This window comes from Lactuca serriola, chromosome 6 (assembly GCF_051521515.1).
Source record: "Lactuca serriola cultivar US96UC23 chromosome 6, Lser_US96UC23_V15, whole genome shotgun sequence".
NCBI lineage: Eukaryota > Viridiplantae > Streptophyta > Magnoliopsida > Asterales > Asteraceae > Lactuca > Lactuca serriola.
This window is the reverse complement of record NC_136413.1, coordinates 147,255,277-147,275,376: the sequence shown is the minus strand read 5'-3', so window position 1 is coordinate 147,275,376 and position 20,100 is coordinate 147,255,277. Positions and strand designations below refer to the sequence as shown.

General features: G+C 32.1%; 1 pseudogene across 1 annotated transcript; it reads right to left on the bottom strand.

The window, feature by feature from the left end:
- Positions 1-1,602: 1,602 nt before the first annotated feature.
- LOC145057043 (puromycin-sensitive aminopeptidase-like) lies at positions 1,603-19,238 on the bottom strand (annotated as a pseudogene). The gene is made up of 28 exons (XR_013685961.1): positions 19,104-19,238; positions 18,937-19,012; positions 18,696-18,772; positions 18,329-18,439; positions 18,176-18,250; positions 17,960-18,067; positions 7,301-7,513; positions 7,147-7,209; positions 7,053-7,079; positions 6,857-6,943; positions 6,730-6,755; positions 6,590-6,653; positions 6,425-6,505; positions 6,288-6,353; positions 6,166-6,189; positions 5,985-6,053; positions 5,677-5,786; positions 5,517-5,597; positions 5,138-5,321; positions 4,904-5,052; positions 4,374-4,512; positions 4,143-4,289; positions 3,982-4,063; positions 3,317-3,492; positions 3,114-3,224; positions 2,487-2,603; positions 1,926-1,997; positions 1,603-1,828 (listed from the first exon to the last, which is right to left on the bottom strand). The product of XR_013685961.1 is annotated as a puromycin-sensitive aminopeptidase-like (transcript).
- Between the last annotated feature and the right edge of the window lie 862 nt (positions 19,239-20,100).

The following is a 20,100-nucleotide window of genomic DNA, read 5'->3' as shown; positions in this document are numbered from 1 at the left end:
GTGTATTGTTGTGTGGGGTATTTCGGGGGCACTCTCTAAGCTCTGGCTTACAGTTGTGGGTTTAAATTTTTCAGGTACTTCGGATGATCAGAGAAAGGAGAAGACATGATTGTACATATCATCATATGGATTTATGTTGAGAGATGTTATTGAATACTCTAATTTTTATGACTATGTTTTAGAGACAATGTTTTGTATGACTTATGGTTTTTATGAAAATGACTTTTGATAAATCAAATTTTTTACTATGGTTTTTGGGATGTTACATACTACCTCCTGTCCTTTCTCATCAATATAGTCATATCGCGTCTATCTTTATCATTTCCTATGTGTGATTTTGGTCCATTATCCTAGTCCTGGCATTTCTGCCTCTCCCAGCTCCAAGGGAAATTTTTTTGTCCCGTGTTGCTTTTGCTTAAGAGATTCCTGTGTGTGTTGACATAACCACGTGTAACCCATGTAGTACCCCCACTGGCATGAAACCCAAGCTTTCCAATGTTGGATATATGATCTCTAACCCCAAGCGCGTAGCTTTTTTGGAGCTTTATAATATTTGGCATTCACTCATCCGGATATATCTTATGTTGTCTAAGAAGTTTGTCCTCCATGTTATGCACTTCATCACTCTCAAACGCATCCTACGGTACCTCAAAGGCACTTTGATGCACGCCATTGACATTATTCTGCTAGTCATCGACCACTTGGTCTCATATTCAGATGTTGATTTGGTTGGTAGCTCCATGACATTTCAGTCCACCTTTAGGTTAAACATATATCTTGATGATAAGCTCCTCCTTTAGGTTATACATATATCTTGATGATAAGCTCCTGGTCCTCCAAATGACAACATGTTTTTTCCCATTTCAGTGTCGAGTTTGAGTATTAGGGGTAGCTAATGTTGTGCCAAAAGTTGGTTGCCTTAAAAATCTTCTACTCAAGCTTTCTTGTTCACTTTTCTGAGCCACTGTTGTTTTTTGTGATAATGTTAGTACCATGAATTTAGATTCAAACCCAATACAACACCAACATACTAAGCATGTAAAAATTGATTCACATTTTTTTATATTGAGATCGATACAAGCATAAACCATACAAGGGTTTTCTATGATATCAAACAATAATACAATACTAACTACCAATTTTTTTGTTCAATTGATAACATGTTGATTGGTTTTTCTTAGTACAAATAAGATCCCTAGCCCGTATTGTATGAATTGTTACATCACACATGAAGAACAAATACTTTTGTTCTATGCAAACTATCAGAGTCTTTCATCACAAAAGCATTACACTGCCTTCTCTTATTGTATCCATCTTTTAATATGTAAGAACTAGTAGAAAGTTTTGTCCATTTTCACACTATACTCGACCAATTATGATATCGATCAAAACCAAACCAAGCAAAACCATCTCCATTTACAAGGTTTGATGACTTTTTTCAAATGTATCCCCTCTAACCGTGATACATAATTCATCACATATATTATACATGACACACTTTGTAAAACAATATACCTTGTTTTTTTATTGTTAAAGTGATCAATTCAATAAGATTATAATGTATTATAATTATTTTAAAAATAAGAACAAAAGGACTAAACCAAGAAAATAGCATTTCTTTTTCACCTAAAGATCTTGAACAAAATATAGGAAATTTTTTGTAAAATTATTCACGTTCTTGCCATTTACCATTATTCTAATTCATGTTTATGTGATTACCACTTTGATTCTTGATAAAAAAATATAGATTCTAAGCCAAACTCTTTAAGGCGATTTCATATACGTTCTCTGAGAGCCCATTAGCCGACACAATCATCTCCAGTTGTGCCTGATTTTCCATTTTCGTCAAGAATTAGCAACATACTTTAAATTTATTATTTTTTGTTTATTATATCATATGATAATTAAAGGTCAAGACTCATTACCTTGGCAAGATTTTGGCGGGTATCGTCATAGCGCTTCCATCTAGAAAAGGATGAGACCACCCCAGATGCCATCTTGATCAAGACAAGGGTAAAATGGTAACTTCAACGACCCCATAAGTTTTGTATTGTTAAATGGTTAGATGCAGGAGATGGCAACATAGTTTTGTTTTTTTTTTTTATCATTATATACCATCCTACTTTCAGTTCTCCCTACTATAACATTGCACTTTATACAATCTACCTAATTATAGGAATTTACTTTCAATTTTTTTTCTTATTAAGACATTGTAATTTGAAAATCTACCAAGTATAACCATGTCATCAAAATACAAAGCAATTTTCAGAGTATAATGTCCAATAAGAAAAAAAACTAAAATACAATGTTGCAATATAAAGAAATGTAAGCAAACAACTACAACAAAGAAAGTACGTTGCAATTCGTTTTTTCTTGCATCTATCCCTATTGTAAAATGTTGTATATAATTTAAGGGTGTCTTAAAATTCTTATTTCGATCTGACCCAAACAAAGAAAAATAAAAAAGGTAATTAAGTTATTTTCACCTGAGGGTTTAGTTTGTCAAGCTGTAGAACAAGGTCTCCCACGAATTTGTAACCTGAACCATCTTTAGCATGGAAGTTAACATATGATGAACGAAATCCTCCAATAAGTGAAAACATCTGTCCAAAATCAAAGTTCAAGAAAATACATAATCACATTTAATATATTAAATGCAATTACAAAAGCTATCATCAAAACAGTGATATTCAATTTTAATAATTCTTATTGTAGCCTTAATTGGGATTGGGTTTTAATCATCTTTTATTATGAATATATTTAGTTTATAATTACAACATGTATAAAGTAGTTTAAGATAATATATAATGTTTAAATATAATAAAAAATTCATATAAAAAATCATTCCATTCCTACATGCTAACCAACAAGCGCACTAGACATTTGAATGTAATTCCTCATTCCATTACCTTTTCCATTTCATTCTTTCCAACTAAACACACCATTAGAGTATGCTTCAACTTCTAAATCATTGAAACCCGTTTATTTTTTCAGTAATTGTTTTCTTTTTCTTCAAATTCTACCCAATTGGTCCTTATCATTCATATATAAACTCAAACCAGCTCATATTCCCATACAAAAAATGGTGACCAAAATGAGACTAGAGTTCTGACCTTGTTGGCATTTGTTAGGTCAAATGATGGATGATCCAAAAGTTTCTTAACGTTCTCAACGTTCCCAAGAATATCCGATGCAGATTGAAGCGAAAGCCACTTGTTAACCACCTGAAAAATCAAGAAAACAAAACCAACATATAAAAAAGATCCCTTTTTTACTTTAATATATCCAAATTAAATTACATAAAACAAAATTTTACTAGGAAGTCATGGTGCCATTTGTTATAAAAGTCAGCCAAAGCATCTTCACGGGCATTACCTGGTTTTTGAGCGATGGTTGTAAGAGCTGAGAATTGATCTGTCATATTTCCTGCACTTTTGTATTCATTCAACACAAGCTCACTCATTTCTTCATCTTCAAGAGATGCAAGATATCCTTTTTTTTCCAAAAAAAAAAGTCAAAATCACAAACATCAACACTTGTCAATATAAAAAAGGGATAAATGCAAGAAATAACAACATACTTTCGTTTATTTGTTTATGGTACTTATAACATCCTACTTTAATTTCTTTCGACTATTAAATTGTACTTTTGATTTTGATTAAGGCATTATACTTCCAAAATTCTACCCTATTATAACATTGTACTTATAACTTTTTCTTCTTATCAGGACATTGTACTTCAAAAATTCTATCAAACTATAGCATTGCATGTGAAAAATAAAAAATATAAAGACACTTTAATTTGAAAAAAACCTACCCTATTATAAAAAATGATGTGGTTGGTTGGCATTTGTATAATTGGTTAGAGTTTTCAACATATATCATTTTAATAGGAGGAAATTAAATAAAAAAATAAATGAAAATGTTGCTATTTCTTGCATTTACCAAACCACTATCAACAAAAAAAGAGAAAAAATAATACCAAGGGCTGTGTTCTTAAGAGTACGTCTTGCCATATTCACATGATCAAACTTATACTTCTCCGAGCTCCTGTTTTCTTTCACCTATAAAAAATGTCAGCATTAACTAACACAATGTTCACAATTCAAAGGGGGTGGGGGTAGGTAGGAGGCATATTTTTACCAAGTTTATGAATTCTTGCTTCAACTCCAAAGCAAGCTGCTTTCTGATAAAAGATCGAACAACATGAACAGCATCAGGGTCTGCTACTTCCATCATGTCCATAATTTCGCCTTCACTAGGGAGTGTTATTGCTTTTGCAATAAATTCCTAAATATAAACGAATCGATTTAGTGTTCAATTACCTCGAATATTGAAAACTATACGAACTAAAAAATCATTCAAGAAAAATACCTTGTCTAGACTCGAATCCAAAAGAATACATTTGATACCATGCACAAATTGTGGATCAAGAACCAATTTATTATATTTTTGAAAGTTAACAACTTGGTTGAGCATCAGTTTCCTTGCCAATATTTGTCCACCTTCCCAACTGCAATAGTAATAATAGTTCAATAGCTAAATCAATAAAATGGTGAAACTACATAACATTATATTCTTTTGTGTTTTGTCCTTTCTCAAAAGTTGATAACTGGAAAAATGGTTTCTTTAAAGTGTCACGTAAACGTATGATGGTCTATTACTAATTTACTACAGAATAGTAGAGTGTCTGCAATGATAATACGGGTTAAATCCAACAAATAACTTGTTTATTATAACATCATTATTTCATTTATTCTATTACAACATTGTATTTTGAAAAGATCACCCTATTTTACAATGCCTTAATAAGAAAAAACTAAAAATACAATCATGTGATATAAAGAAATGAAAGTAGAATGCTATAACACACAATTATATGAAAGTACGTTGCAATTTCTTACCGATTAAATTCATCTGAATCATGAGCAAGAAGGAAAAACAAATCGTTTTCTGTAAGATCAGAGTGTAGGTGAATAGGAGCACTATAACCCCTTAACAGTGATGGAATCGGTTTTTCAGCCACGCCATGGAATACAAATTCTTCTTCAGCCTAAATTTAAGACACAAAAATGATTTAGTTTGTAAGATGTATAACTTATAAAAGTTTTCAGGGCCCTTACGAAGTGTAAAATTACCTTTGTAACCCTGAGAACTGTAGTGTAGACAGGCTGACCACTAGATGTGATGGACACTAACTTCCCATCTTGATAGAAAGATGATAATGGCATGTCTTTCCCACTTGAATCAAGAAGCCCCATAGCTACAAGAATGAACATTGGCTCTTTTATAGGCTGACCTGGCGTAGGTGGCACCGTTTGATTGAAAAAAAAAATTACAATGGTAATTTAACCTTAGCCCCACATGATTTCTTTTTGGGTGAGACAAAAAATATAATTTTGTCCCATTAACATCGGTTACGCTCAACCTTTTTGGGTGGATATGACAAAAACTTATACTTTTTGTCCCATTATATATCAGTCTCAATCCAATGCATAGAATGTCTTAAAACCTCACCTAAACTTCAAAGAAAATGTATGAGCTTCAACATTGTAAGAAGATGTAACTTTCACAACAGGGGTACCAGCTTGTGAATACCTAAACACAAGTCATGATTGTTAACATAATGAATTTTTTAACAAAGATTGTAAAAATAAAGGTAGTAAAAGTGAAATACCATAATAAGAAATTAGCAAAATCCACATTGTTAGCATCTCGCATAGCAAGAAAGAAATCTTCACAAGTTACTGCTTGCCCATCGTGCCTTTCAAAGTACAAATTTGTTCCCTAAAACAACAAACATCGATTTTACAATAAAACTAAGTGCTAAACGCAAAAAAAAATTGCAGCATTCTTTCATTTGTTTCAGTATTATAGCATCCCACTCTCGTTTTTTCTATTATAGTATTGTCTTTTGTAAAATTCTACCAAATAATAGTTTTGCACTTCATTACCTCCAACTTTTTCCTTATAAAAATCTATTACCTTCCGAAACCCTTCACTTCCCAATAAAGTTTTGTACATGCGGACAACTTCAACACCCTTTTCGTACACCTGTAAATATAAATTACACAAAAAATAGGAATTCCTAATTTATCATCTTTTTGTTTATTCATGTCGAAATAAAACTAAGAGTAAACCAAGGGTGAATATATCAGAACCATACCGTTGATGTATAGAAATTGTCCACCTAGAAGAGGGAAAAGAAAAACAATTGAAAGTAGAGGGTAAGTTTTGAAGCTTTAATAGAAAAAAGAGAGGTTTAAAAAACGTAAATGAATTATAGACCTTAATGTAAGAGTGGGGCCTAACAGGGTGAGCCATGGTCCCGCATCCTAGAAAAGACAATGTTTACTACAATTATTATAAAAAGGAAAAATAAAAACAATATTTAATTGATGTCCAATTAGATTAAAGATGAAAACCCGTGAAAATTGGTATGTACAAAGCTTTGAAACATCACCGATTCTCTTAACTGTACGACTACCTAAATCAAATGAAAATTCCTGCAAAACATGTTATAATCATTAAACGCGTATTAATGATATAAATATAATATATTTTTTTTAAATTCTGCAACAAGATCTTACTTGATCACGAAAAACGGTAAGACCTTCCTTCAAACTCAATTGGAACCAATCACGACATGTCACTCTATAAAGGTATATAAAAATTAGAAAGGTATTTCATATTTTTTAGAATATAATCAATAAAAATCACATAAGCGAACCTGTTGCCAGTCCAGTTATGGAAATACTACAATATATAGAAGGGTATACATACAGGTTATTATTTAAGCAATTAAGTGATATAATTTTTCTTTAAAAAAAAGACCAAATGAATAAAAAATCTCAAACCTCATGACCAATAACACCCAAAATTGCAGCATAATCTGCATCTGATGCAGTCTCCGTTGATGCCAGAATAAGCTTAGAATTGAAAATCTATTAAAAAATGAAAAAAAACATTAATAAAAAACATTTTTTTATTTGGAAAAAAAAGTTTATAGACTTTATAGCTATATAATTTACTATTACATGTCTATACACATACATTCAAGTCCTTGTTTTCCATGGCTCCCTGTCAATTTAAAACCAATTAAAATGTAAGTAAAGAAATAAAATCCGGACAAATAAAAAAAATTCGCTTACAAGAAATCGGAAACAACCACGATGTTGAAGAGATCAAGATCATACTCTCGCCCGAAAACCTAAAGTAAGAGATGAAAAGACAAAAACGCTCTTAAGTGAAGATGTAAGAAAAAAAAAAGACAAAATGAGTATATGGAAAGAAGAACGAACATCTTCATCCCATTTCATGGCGGCTTTGAGAGAATACACGGCGTGTTCGGTTTTTGAGAGATCTTGTGGTGAGGTCCATATTCTTAAAGCAACTTTGCGACTCGAGCATGTTGTGAAAGTGTCATCTCGGCTCTCTAATTGTCCTGCAACTAAGGCAAAAAGATAGCTAGGTTTCTTGAATGGGTCCTCCCAAACAGCAAAATGCTTTCCTCACTGCAGTTGCGAGGACTTAATTTGATAAGCTATATATGGGTGTTTCTTTTTTTTTTTACTTAATGCAGACAAAATGACTTGATTTGGTAATGTATGTATAAGTGTTTTTTTCTTTTTTACTTGGTGAAGAAAGAATGACAAGATTTTGTAAGGTATGTATAGATGTTTCTTTTTCAGTTAATAAAGAATGATAAATCTTGGTAAGGTTTTACATGAGTGTTTCTTTGACTTAATGCACAAACAACGACTTAATTTGGTAAGGTTTAATTAAGTTTCAAGTGCTCCATTGAATTCAAATACTCCATGAGAATGCTCCAAATACTCAAGTCACATTTAACACACACACACACACACACACACATATATATATATATATATATATATATATATATATATATATATATATATATATATATATAGACACACACACATACATATTCGCAAAAAAAGTAGTTATTTTTCGACCATAACGTGTGTGTGCAACTTTGCGATGCATTAAACCCGGTTCAAAGTTACAAACTGATAATGCCCCCCAATTTTGCCTCAACCATCCTTTAGCCTCGACTCCACAATCCCTACCACGTTTCTCTTCCAGTGTTATTTGCTCTTATTCCCACATTCTGCAACCACCACAATCTCTCAACCTCTCGTTATATACTCGATCTAAACCATATTTCTCAAGTTAGACTCTCGATCTTCTGCTTTGGATCCCTCTTTCACTTGATTTTCTCTTGTTTCATTTGATTTAAATACATCAAGTATACATTTCTAATTTGATTTGATTTTTTTACAGGTTAATTTAAAGAAAAAAAATGAACAATAATTACAAATATAAATATACTGAGGGCTCAAATATGTAATTCACTCAATTTTAATTAATTGGTAGACTTAATATAAAGAAATGTTAAATATGATTATACATAATAAACGTTTTCAACCGGTACAAATTGTTTGTTATAAAATTATAATAAATGAATTTATATATAAATGTGATGTGGTATGTGATGTGACAATTTTATAGTGTTATACCTATACCTACTAGTCTAAGCCGTAAATAAAGAAGACAGAGATGTGAATGACTCAATCAAAGAGGAATTCACATTCTTAGCTTTGAAATGTATTTGGTAGATTTTCGTGCATGCTAAAATTTCAAATCTTTGCTTATAGATACAATCTCTACTTTTCAATCAAATAGTTTGAAGAAAATGTTCATCTGAGCCTCCTTTTTTTTATTCCATAATCAGTTTTAGCTGATAAAACATTTTTTCCCCCAATTTCTTGCTTTTACTATGGGAATAAAAAGGTAATTTCTCTCATTTTTTTTATGCAAATTATTCTGGAACAAGTTTTTGATGCCCATCTGAATCAGTAGTCTACAATTCCAATCACCAATCCATCTAAAATCAAGAGAGTTAAATTTATTTACTTGTGATATCTTTCTATCTCTTTTTCTTGTTCTTTTATTCATCCCCTGTTTGCAACATTTATTAAACCATGTTAATATTCCAATTTTCGATTATAAAATTGGATTTTTACCTCATTTCCTTTATTTGTAATGCTAATAGAACTTAAGTTTGACAGATAAGTAGGTGTTTAAGGGAATTATTTTTTTATTTGACTGAATACCCAACCCCATGATAGATGGAAGAAGAGGTAAATGTAATATAGCATCTCTTTGTCTGAGACGTGTATGTAATATAATTCAGACACCATATTCTATTAAAAAAAACAATATCACAATTCAATCCTCCTCTGACTATAATAATACCACAATCCAAAACTCCATTTCACTATATATGTCTTGATTTGTCATGTCTAATAATATCACGATCCAAAACTCCCTTTCATTATGGTGTATCCATGCATTGTTTGTCATGTCTTAAAAGACCAAGTGACGATATTTCCATTTCAAACGTTTATAATTCCATTTTCCAATTTTACCCTAAATTTAAATGTACCCTTTTCAACATTTAGTGGAATGTTCAGTCTAGTATCATCATTTGATATTTATTGTTGGTGATATCTATCTTTTCTAATATTTTAAATGTTTTTTTTTTTCACACGTTTGATGTGGTTTTCCCGATGCTTAGAGAACTTATGGATTTTAAATGCACAAATTCGTAATAAAATAAAACTGACTTTCGTGGGTCCATAAGTATAAAATATAAAGATGTATTTGGGAAATGTATATGGGAAAAGAATCGGGAAAACAAGATGGAGAAAAAAATAAAAGAGATGAAAAGAACTTTGAGGGGTGAGGGCAAATGTATATGGGAAAAGAATAGGGGATGTGGGGTTACTTATTCATTTTAGGTCTATTTGGGACTATTTTGTGACGAACAAACATTGAAGATGCTCTATGTCCAAATTAAAAACTTAGGACTTAATTCAAAAAAATATATAATCATATGGACAATTTTTGTAATTTACCTTAATTTTAATGATAAAATTAAAGTAAGACAATTATATAAATAGTCCACATGCTTGACAAAAAATCACATGTTCGTTCCTAACCCATGTAAAATATCCGTACTATCCTTTTTTAATACTTTTTTTTTGTACTTATTTCTGTTTATATTAATGCTATATTAGAAGGCCATCCCGCCCCTTTTCTCCTTTCCCTTCACCACCACCACGATAAATCACCAAAAAATTAGATATTTGGGTTTTTGGATTCGAATAATAACGTTTACAATTTCTAATATTCGGGTTATCACACACACACACACGTATATATATATATATATATATATATATATATATATATATATATATATCGGATATTCAAATTAGTTATGGTAGTTAAAGAGTCGAAAAGTTGGACATCATATGATTTTGAACATATATAAATTGCTAACTCATATAACACATTCACTTGCTTTTAACCAAAATAACACTGTATTTATGATTGGTTTACCAAAACAACATACTTAGTCATTAAATATAGAAATCTAAAAAGGGTTCAACTGGAATAATTAGTTCCAGGTCGTGTGTTTTATTCAATTGATAAAGAGTACATATATACCAAAGACCCAAACAAATAAACATGAAAGAAGAGATCATAATCCTATCAGGAAACTAGGAATAAATAAATATAAGATAAACAAAATAGAAGATAAGATAATCTTGTTCATATTCTTCACTCCCCCTCAAGATGGAACGTGGAGATCACGAACGCCCATCTTGCCCAACAGAGAACGAAATCTGTCAGTCCCAAGTGGTTTGGTAAAAAGGTCGGCTAGTTGATCTTTGGTGTGAATAGCAGCTGTAAATATTTCCCCAGACTCAACTCGCTCTCGAACGAAATAACAATCCATCTCGACATGTTTAGTACGTTCGTGAAATACCGGGTTGTTAGCTATATGCCGTGTAGCTTGATTATCACAATAAAGTCGAGTAGCAGCCGTCTGAGAAGCTTCAAGGTCCGTTAACAACCAACGAAGCCATAAAATTTCACTCACTGTAGTGGCCATGGATCTATACTCAGCTTCAGCAGAAGAGCGGGACACAACGGACTGCTTCTTTGTTTTCCAAGAGATAGGAGCACCTCCAAGAGTAATAAAATAACCGGTCTTTGCCTCGTGAAAGGACAACCAAGCCAATCGGAATCACAATAAGCAACCAATGTTAAATCACTATCAGCCGGAAGAAAAATGCCTTGACCAGGCGTAGCTTTATGGTATCGTAACACACGAAGAGCAGCGATCCAATGAGTTTCCCGAGGGGCCGAAACAAACTGGCTGAGCGTATTTACAGCAAACGCAATATCAGGTCGGGTGACTTGTAGGTATAGAAGACGACCAACAAGCCGCCTGTACTTCCCAGCATCAACTAGGGGTGAATCATCTTCGGTAGTCAAACGAATATTCTGCTCCATATGAAAAGAACTTGGTCTACATCCTTCCAAACCACTGTCTGTAAGTATATCAAGAGTATACTTCCTTTGGCTAAGAACCATTCCATCCGGTGTCCGGGCCACCTCAATTCGAAGAAAATATTTCAGCGTTCCCAAGTCTTTGATGCTGAACTTGCTATCGAGAAAGGTTTTAATTTTAGCAATGTGATGATCATTATTTCCCAAAAGAATAACATCGTCCACATAGATGAGTGCTGAAATAAAGATATCTTTTTGCTTAAATATAAAAAGAGAGTGATCAGCCTTAGAATGTTTGAAACCAATTTGCAAAAGTGCTTCAGTGAACTTGTTGTACCAATTTCGTGAGGCTTGCCGTAAACCATACAAAGACTTTCGTAGACGACAAACTCGAGTATCCCCTTCCTTTGCAAAACCTTGTGGAAGCTTCATATATACTTCTTCATCTAAATCTCCATTAAAAAAGCATTATTTACATCGAGTTGATGAATTACCCATCGTTTCTGAACAGCAATTGCTAATATGGTTCTGACCGTCACTAGCTTGGCGACCGGTGCAAACGTCTCATGGAAGTCAACGCCTTCAATATGGGTGAAACCCTTTGCAACTAATCTTGCTTTGTAGCACTCTACTTCACCGGTCGGTTTATATTTGATTTTGTAAACCCACTTTGAGTCAATGGCTTTCTTTCCAGGTGGCAAATTTGTCAACGTCCATGTGTTGTTATTTTCAAGAGCTTGAATCTACCTTTGCGTAGCATCCCTCCAATGCTGATTTTTAACTGCTTTAGAAAAGTGTTTGGGCTCATCTTGAGAAGAGATGGCACTCAAGTAAGCCTTGTGGGAGTTAGTAAAATTCTTATAAGACACAAAATGTGATAAAGGATGTACCGTTGAAGAAGCCGTGTTGACATGAGAGTGAGAATGGTCAATGGAAGGTGGTAATTCGACTTCAAATTCTTGCAATCGTGTAGGTTTGGTTCGAGTTCGCTCAGGACGAGTGTTTTGGGCTGGATGACGGGCTGGGTCAATATCAGATTGACTTGTTTGGGATAATGTTGGCCCATCGGTAGAAGACGTCCTGTCTGGGTTGTGTTGTGGGCTAGCAGAAACACTCGAAGTGCTGTTTGGAACCGGCTGATCACAGTATCAAGAATGGCAACTGTCTCATTATCATAAGTATTGTCAAAAGGATTTGAACCTGTATGGTTCCTATTTTGATTTTCATCCTCAATATTTTGGAAAGGAAAAATGCCTTCTACGAACTTCACATCTCGAGAAACAATGATCCCTTTGTTTTGGATATCAAAAACTCGATACCCCTTTTTTCCTTGTGGATATCCTACGAAAACACAAGGCCTCCCCCTTTCTTCAAACTTGTCCTTTCTAGCTTTATTCTCCTTGACATATGCCAAGCAACCCAAAACTTTCATATGATCATATGAAGGCTTACTTTTAAAAAGAATTTCATATGGGGTTTTATTTTGGATGGATCGAGAAGGTAATCTATTTATGATATAAGTGGCCGTAAGAACACATTCACCCCAGAACTCGATAGGAAGACTAGCTTGAAAACGTAAAGCTCTAGCTATCTCTAAGAGGTGTCTATGTTTCCTCTCAACTATTCCATTCTGTTGTGGGGTATGGATGCATGAAGTTTCGAGCAAAATCCCATGTTCTTGATAGAATTTCTGCATATAGTTTGAAACAAACTCTCCTCCATTATCACTTCTAATTCTTTTAATTCTTCTCTCAAATTGGGTCTCGATCATTTTGTAGAAAGTTACAAGACCCGAGCTTGCATCTGATTTGTGCTTTAACAAATAGACCCAAGTGGAACGACTATAATCATCAACAATTGTAAGAAAGTATCGGGCCCCAGAAAGTGAAGGAACTCGATAACTACCCCATATATCACAGTGGATTAAGTCAAAAGGTGCAGAAGTTTTAATAAAACTATCTTTAAAAGGTAATCTAGTTTGCTTGGCTTTAATACATGAATCACAATGATCTGTTTCTCCTAAACTATTCAAAAAACTAATATGTTGAAGTCTAGAATTTGAAGCATGTCCCAACCTTCTATGCCAGATTTCAGCATCAACCTTGACTGCCATAGCCTTGATGCTTGCATCCATCTCTTCCATCTTATAAAGACCATCCTTACACCTCCCCATGCCAATCAGCTTCCTCGAGTGTAAGTCCTGTATGTAACAAAAATCCGGGAAAAATGTTACAAAACAATTGTGATTTTTAGTGAATTTACTAACAGACAAAAGGTTGCATTTGAAATCTGGAATGGAAAGGACATTATCGACACTCAAATCACTTGGCAAGAAAGCACTCCTTATTCCTTGAACGGGGATACTGTCACCATTTGGTATTTTAACAGGAGCACCATCAGGTGATTCCTTTAAATTGATTAGGACGGAATCATCACAGGTGATGTGTTCGGTTGCTCCCGAGTCGATGACCCATGGCCGATGAAAGCTAATCTTACCAGCCATGTTAGCCTCATGCTTAGTTTCGCTGCTTAACTGTTGTAGCAACCTTTTATATTGTTCAACATTAAGCCCGGGAATGGGACTGAATTCAACTCCAACTGCAGCAGCCTTGGGTTTCGGTTTTATCAGTTTCTTCTGATCGTTTGGAGCTCTTCGTTGTCGATTTTCCCACCAGTCAGGATACCCGATCTTTTCAAAACATCATCAATCGTGTGTCCGCTTTTATTGCAGTGCTTACACTTAAGGTTCTCACGACTGACGCGTTTTCAGGATAATTGACTTCAATTTTTGGTGGTGTTCGTATCTGATAAGCTGCTGCCTCCACCACTGTTTTCTTTGTGGTGCTGATGTTCTTTTGCTGTTCATCTTCGGATACCAAATGGTAGACAGTACCCAAGCTTGGTATGGGTTTAGTGCTGAGAATTTAGGTCTTAATGGTCCCAAAGATGTCATCAAGGCCCATCAAAAATTCGTATATATGTTCCTTTTCTTTGGACTCCATGAGTCTTTTTCCTAAATTGCAGGAACAATTGTTGCAGGTGCATGTTGGTGGAGGCGAGACAGAATCAATTTCATCCCATATTTCTCTCATCATTGTGTAGTAGGCAGAAACTGATTGATTGTCTTGTCTTATAGTTGTTAGAGTTCGTTTTAACTCATAAGCCCTCGGAGCACTTTCTTTTCCGAATCTCTCTTGGAGGTCTTCCCAAATCTGTCTAGCAGTCATTGCGTATTTTACGCTATTTCTGATTTCCTTTTCCATGGCGGTAGTGATCCATCCCTTCACAATAGCGTCACTGCGCAGCCATGCTTTGTAGTCTTGTGCATCCTCTGCCGGTTTTGGAAGAGTTCCATCGATGAAGCCGACCCTATTCTTGGCGATAAGAAAGTCACTCATCTCCCGAGACCAGTCTGCGTAGTTGTTGTCGTTTAGAGTATCATTCACATGCATCTGACGTGGATAATCAGTGGGGTGAATGTAATACGGAGAGTCTGGATCAGAAGAAGGATTCTTGGTTTTGTCTTTCCCACTCCCTTCAACGCCATCTATTGGTCCTGCCATGGAGAAGGTTTCCGATTTTGCGATTTTGGCGGATCAGAGGCCCCGCTCTGATACCATATAGAAATCTAAAAAGGGTTCAACTGGAATAATTAGTTCCAGGTCGTGTGTTTTATTCAATTGATAAAGAGTACATATATACCAAAGACCCAAACAGATAAACATGAAAGAAGAGATCATAATCTTATCAGGAAACTAGGAATAAATAAATATAAGATAAACACAATAGAAGATAAGATAATCTCGGTCATATTCTTCATTAAATGAAAACAATTCGTTGAAGTTAAACCATCGTCGTTGTATTTTGCTATTATATACATGGGTGTTTATTTTTTACTTAATGAATAAAAAATGACAAAATTTGGTAAGGTATACATGGGTGTTCCTTTTTTTACTTGATGTAGCAAAAAAATTGTAAGCTATATACGAACTATTTCCCTTTTACTTGATAAATAAAGAATGAAAAACTTAGTAAGGTATATACAACTATTTTTTTACTTAACGTAGAAAAAACGATTTAAAACAACTAATACTAATTTGTAAAAGTGTTTATTAGCTTCTTCGGTGTAAAACGGAGATTAAAAAAGTAATGAGATTAGCTTATCCAGTATCAAAACGTAATAATGTGATAAGTTGTTTTTTAGTATTTGACAATTTCTGCTTATAATGTAAAATGAATTTATATATATATATATATATATATATATATATATATATATATATATATATATATATATGTTAGGTTCTTGTGAGACGACCTAATTTTGTGAGACCGTGAGACGCAATCCTAGCCACTCATTTGGTAGATAAAAAAAACATTTTAAAATGCAAAATAATTGAAAATTTTTGATTTTTTTTTCAAATATTATTTTATGAATTTATATTTTCCAAAAAAAAAATAAAAAAATACCAAAAATAATAAAAAATACATTTTTTTTTACATATTTTAGTAGAATATTAGATATTAGTATAATCTATATATTTGACAAATCTAGTAGAATATTCTAACATTCTAAAAATCACATTAGAATATTTACAGTGTAATATTCTATTAGAATATTTCACGTATTTTTCAAAAAAAAAAAACGATAATTTTTTTTATGTAATTAAAGTTCCGAAAATAATAATTTAAAAAAAGAATTTTTGGATTTTTCATTTTATTTTGCATTTTAAAATTATTTTTAGATTTGGTCTCACTGTCTCAGAAAATTAGCATGTCTCAAATGAACCTGAACATATATATATATATATATATATATATATATATATATATATATATATATATATATATATATATATATATATATAGGGCTAGATTATTTTGTTTCTTACATTTATTGTGTGCTAGAATGCACCAATAGAAATTTAGTAAATTAAATAATTATTTAATTAAATAAATATAGATATTAAATGATTTCTATAATTATATGTATATTAAATGATATCCATAATTATAATTTTCTTTTTATGGAAACAAACTAAATTCCTCATTAATCTCAACAATAACATTCTTTCAGAATGAATTCGCATCTATGTGTTTATATATGAGTTCGTATTTTGTTTCAGGACCCACCCACTTAAACTACAATAAAGTTGTATGGAATATGATGAACAAGAGTGTATTCTACTAAAATATACTCTCATTCTGCTGGAATACACTCTAATTCTTCTAGATATGAATTCATTCTGAAAGAATATTATTGTTGACATTAATGACAAATTTAATTAGTTTCCATAAAAATGAGTTATAAGTATGGATAGCATTTAATATACATATAATTAATACTAAATTCCTATTGGTGCATTCTAGCACACAATAGATGTGAAAAACATTTGAACCTATATATATATATATATATATATATATATATATATATATATATATATATATATATATATATATATAATGACAAATTTAATTAGTTTCCATAAAAATGAGTTATAAGTATGGATAGCATTTAATATACATATAATTAATACTAAATTCCTATTGGTGCATTCTAGCACACAATAGATGTGAAAAACATTTGAACCCATATATATATATATATATATATATATATATATATATATATATATATATAGAGAGAGAGAGAGAGAGAGAGAGAGAGAGAGAGTTAATATTGTAAATGGTGTAAATAAGGCATACTTTTAGGTATGTTAGAACCCATTAACTTATGAAAAACTCCTTATTTACGTAAATAAGCACTTATAATTTTAATCTAGCCAAACACTGAAAACTACTTATTAATGGTGTCAAACTATAATAAGCACTTATATATATATATATATATATATATATATATATATATATATATATATATATATATATATATATATATATAGAGAGAGAGAGAGAGAGAGAGAGAGAGAGAGAGAAAAGTAGGTTTGTTGAGATTCCGAAAACATAAAGATATTGGGATTCAACCTCAGCCATATATTTCTCATATAGTGCTTCGACGCATCAGTGCGACAACAGAGTTATAATCATAAATGATTATTCAGCGATGGCAATTCCTTTTTTCCCCACCACCATAACCGCCATTACTGCCACCTTCGTCGCCTATACCACCGTCATCTCTGCACTAACCACCATAATCATATATGATTAATCAATTTGTGAACAAACATATATATGTATAATCATTTATGATTAGACATAGATCTATAAACATGTATAATCATATATGATTATACATCTCTGTTATATAGGCATTTATGATTATACATATCCCGTTGCTGTCGGTACGATGGTGCATTAGAGATGCAATGAGAAATATATGGCTGATGTTGAATCTCAATATTTCTACTTTTTAGAATCTCAAGTAATATATATATATATATATATATATATATATATATATATATATATATATATATATATATATATATTTGAGAGAGAGAGAGAGAGATCTGCACAAACATATCTATGGGTGTTGTTTTTTAATTTAATATAGAAAGAATGAACTAATTTGGTAAACATTTTATTATTTGTACGGAAAGAATTTTCACCTCTAGGTCTCCTTGCTCAATGAGGTTTCCATTGGACAACAAAACAGGGTAGAATGACTTGTCAGCCTCAATACGACAAGTATATTTCGCCAAAATATCCGGGCGATCCTGAAAGCAAAATAATAATAATAATAATAATAATAATAATAATAATAATAATAATAAAAGAAAAATAATAACTAGAAAACAAATCAATAATCCCTTCATATAATGAACCTGAAAATAAGTTATCTTTCTGAAACCTTCCGCTTCACATTGTGTGCAGAAATTACCAGACGACTTGTAAAGACCCTACAATACATTACAAACATTAATCAAATTTTATTAATTTTTATAAAGAAAAAACTTGCATGGTAACTTTTTTTTTACCTCAAATGATGAGTTCTTTTGTAAAACTTCGGTTACGGTTTGCAAGATAAAACTTCCACTTGGAGGTGCTTTGAGAATTAGATGCCGAACATCTAAATGATAATCTCTCTCCTTAAGAAAAAGAATGTAAGATTTGGGTGTTGTTTTTTTAACTTGATGAACTTATTGAGGACATAACTTAATTTGAAAAAGAATGACTTAATAAATAAGCTCAAGGAAACGAGGATTTCCACATTAAGTAAAACTTTTCACAAATTTTCTCTTTATCTTTTCGTTCCATTTCCAAAATGCATAGTCATTTTCTCAATTTACAAATAATTAACATCATTTATCAAGAAACTTAATGGGAAATTTAGTGTTTCCATACCTCCAATTCATTTCCATTAATCTTAACCGAAATCAGCTTGAGATCAATCCCATCCAAAACCAATGGAGCAGGGACACCTGTCGAAACAACATCCATTCACTAAACAATCAAGAAAATAACATAACTTTGACTCTGTTACACATATTTTCCTTTAATTAATACTATACGTTATTAGAAGTTAATATACTTATTTTGGAAAGAAAAAAAGTGTATCTCAATGAAAATCACAAAGCATATATACCATCGACTCTAGGAACAACACTGATTTTTGCACACACGATTGTCTTTTCTTCACCCAATGAAAAACTTAAATCCACCTGAATAAAGAATTCATTAACACAAAACAAAAACCATAAAGATGCAAACTTTAAAAAAATAACATGCATTTTAGTTGAACAAAGTACAAACCGTATCGAAGTAGAAATCGGGTAATTTGTAATCTTTTAGGAAAATCTCTTTAGGACCCTCCATTTTCGATTCTTCAAATGATTTTGACAAGGATCCGGTTGCCACAGAACAAACGAGTTTCCTACTCGTTTAATTAGTTCTCTAAAAACCAAACATGAATCATTATTAATAAAGAATCTTATCTGTTAGTTAGATATGTGGAATCCTAGTCTCCTAGATTATACCTAGATTATTATATATAAAGGTAGCATTAATAGGAAAAAGACAAATATAGTCCCTATACTATCAATTTATTCAGCTTTTTCTATAAAAAAAAGTATCTAAGTATTTACTTAAACTAGTTTAAGTAAAAAAGACGAGCAGCTGAATAACGATATGGCAATCGGCAACTTTCGTGGAAATTTTTATTAAGTCAACCAGATAACAATCGTCAATCAAGAACACAAACGAACTTAAAGATTAATAAATGGTATTCGGTAATCACATGTGCAGACGAAATCAAACCCAAGAGACAAGTCCTCGGCAAGCTCGGACCTTTGCAATGAAAATCAATCGAGCCATGGTCAACTAATCAAGATTCCAGTAAATTCGCAAAAAATGTATAAATGATTTCAAAAAAAAATCCAGATAAAAATAATACTTAAAAAAATCTAACCCTTTTAAACCCTTCCCTAATTGATATAATCGACTGTGAAGTGAGCTACCAGTTGGTGTTTCTTATACGGCTTGTATACAAGATAGGGTTAATTTGAAGTAATGGTAAAAAAAATCTGATTAAAAACATGAAAATAAAAAATGAAATTACCTTTCTTTGATCTGAGTGATCAGTGATGGGGTGGGAATCAGAGAGCCTCGAGCAAACCTAAGATGAAACAAAGATAAAAAAAGAATCGGACCAAAGAGAAAGAGGGGATATTTACATAAAGTTTTGATGATGATAACGTAAGGATGGGTATAGTCAGCGTGTTAGTTGGATTTGTAATTTTTTACAAATTAA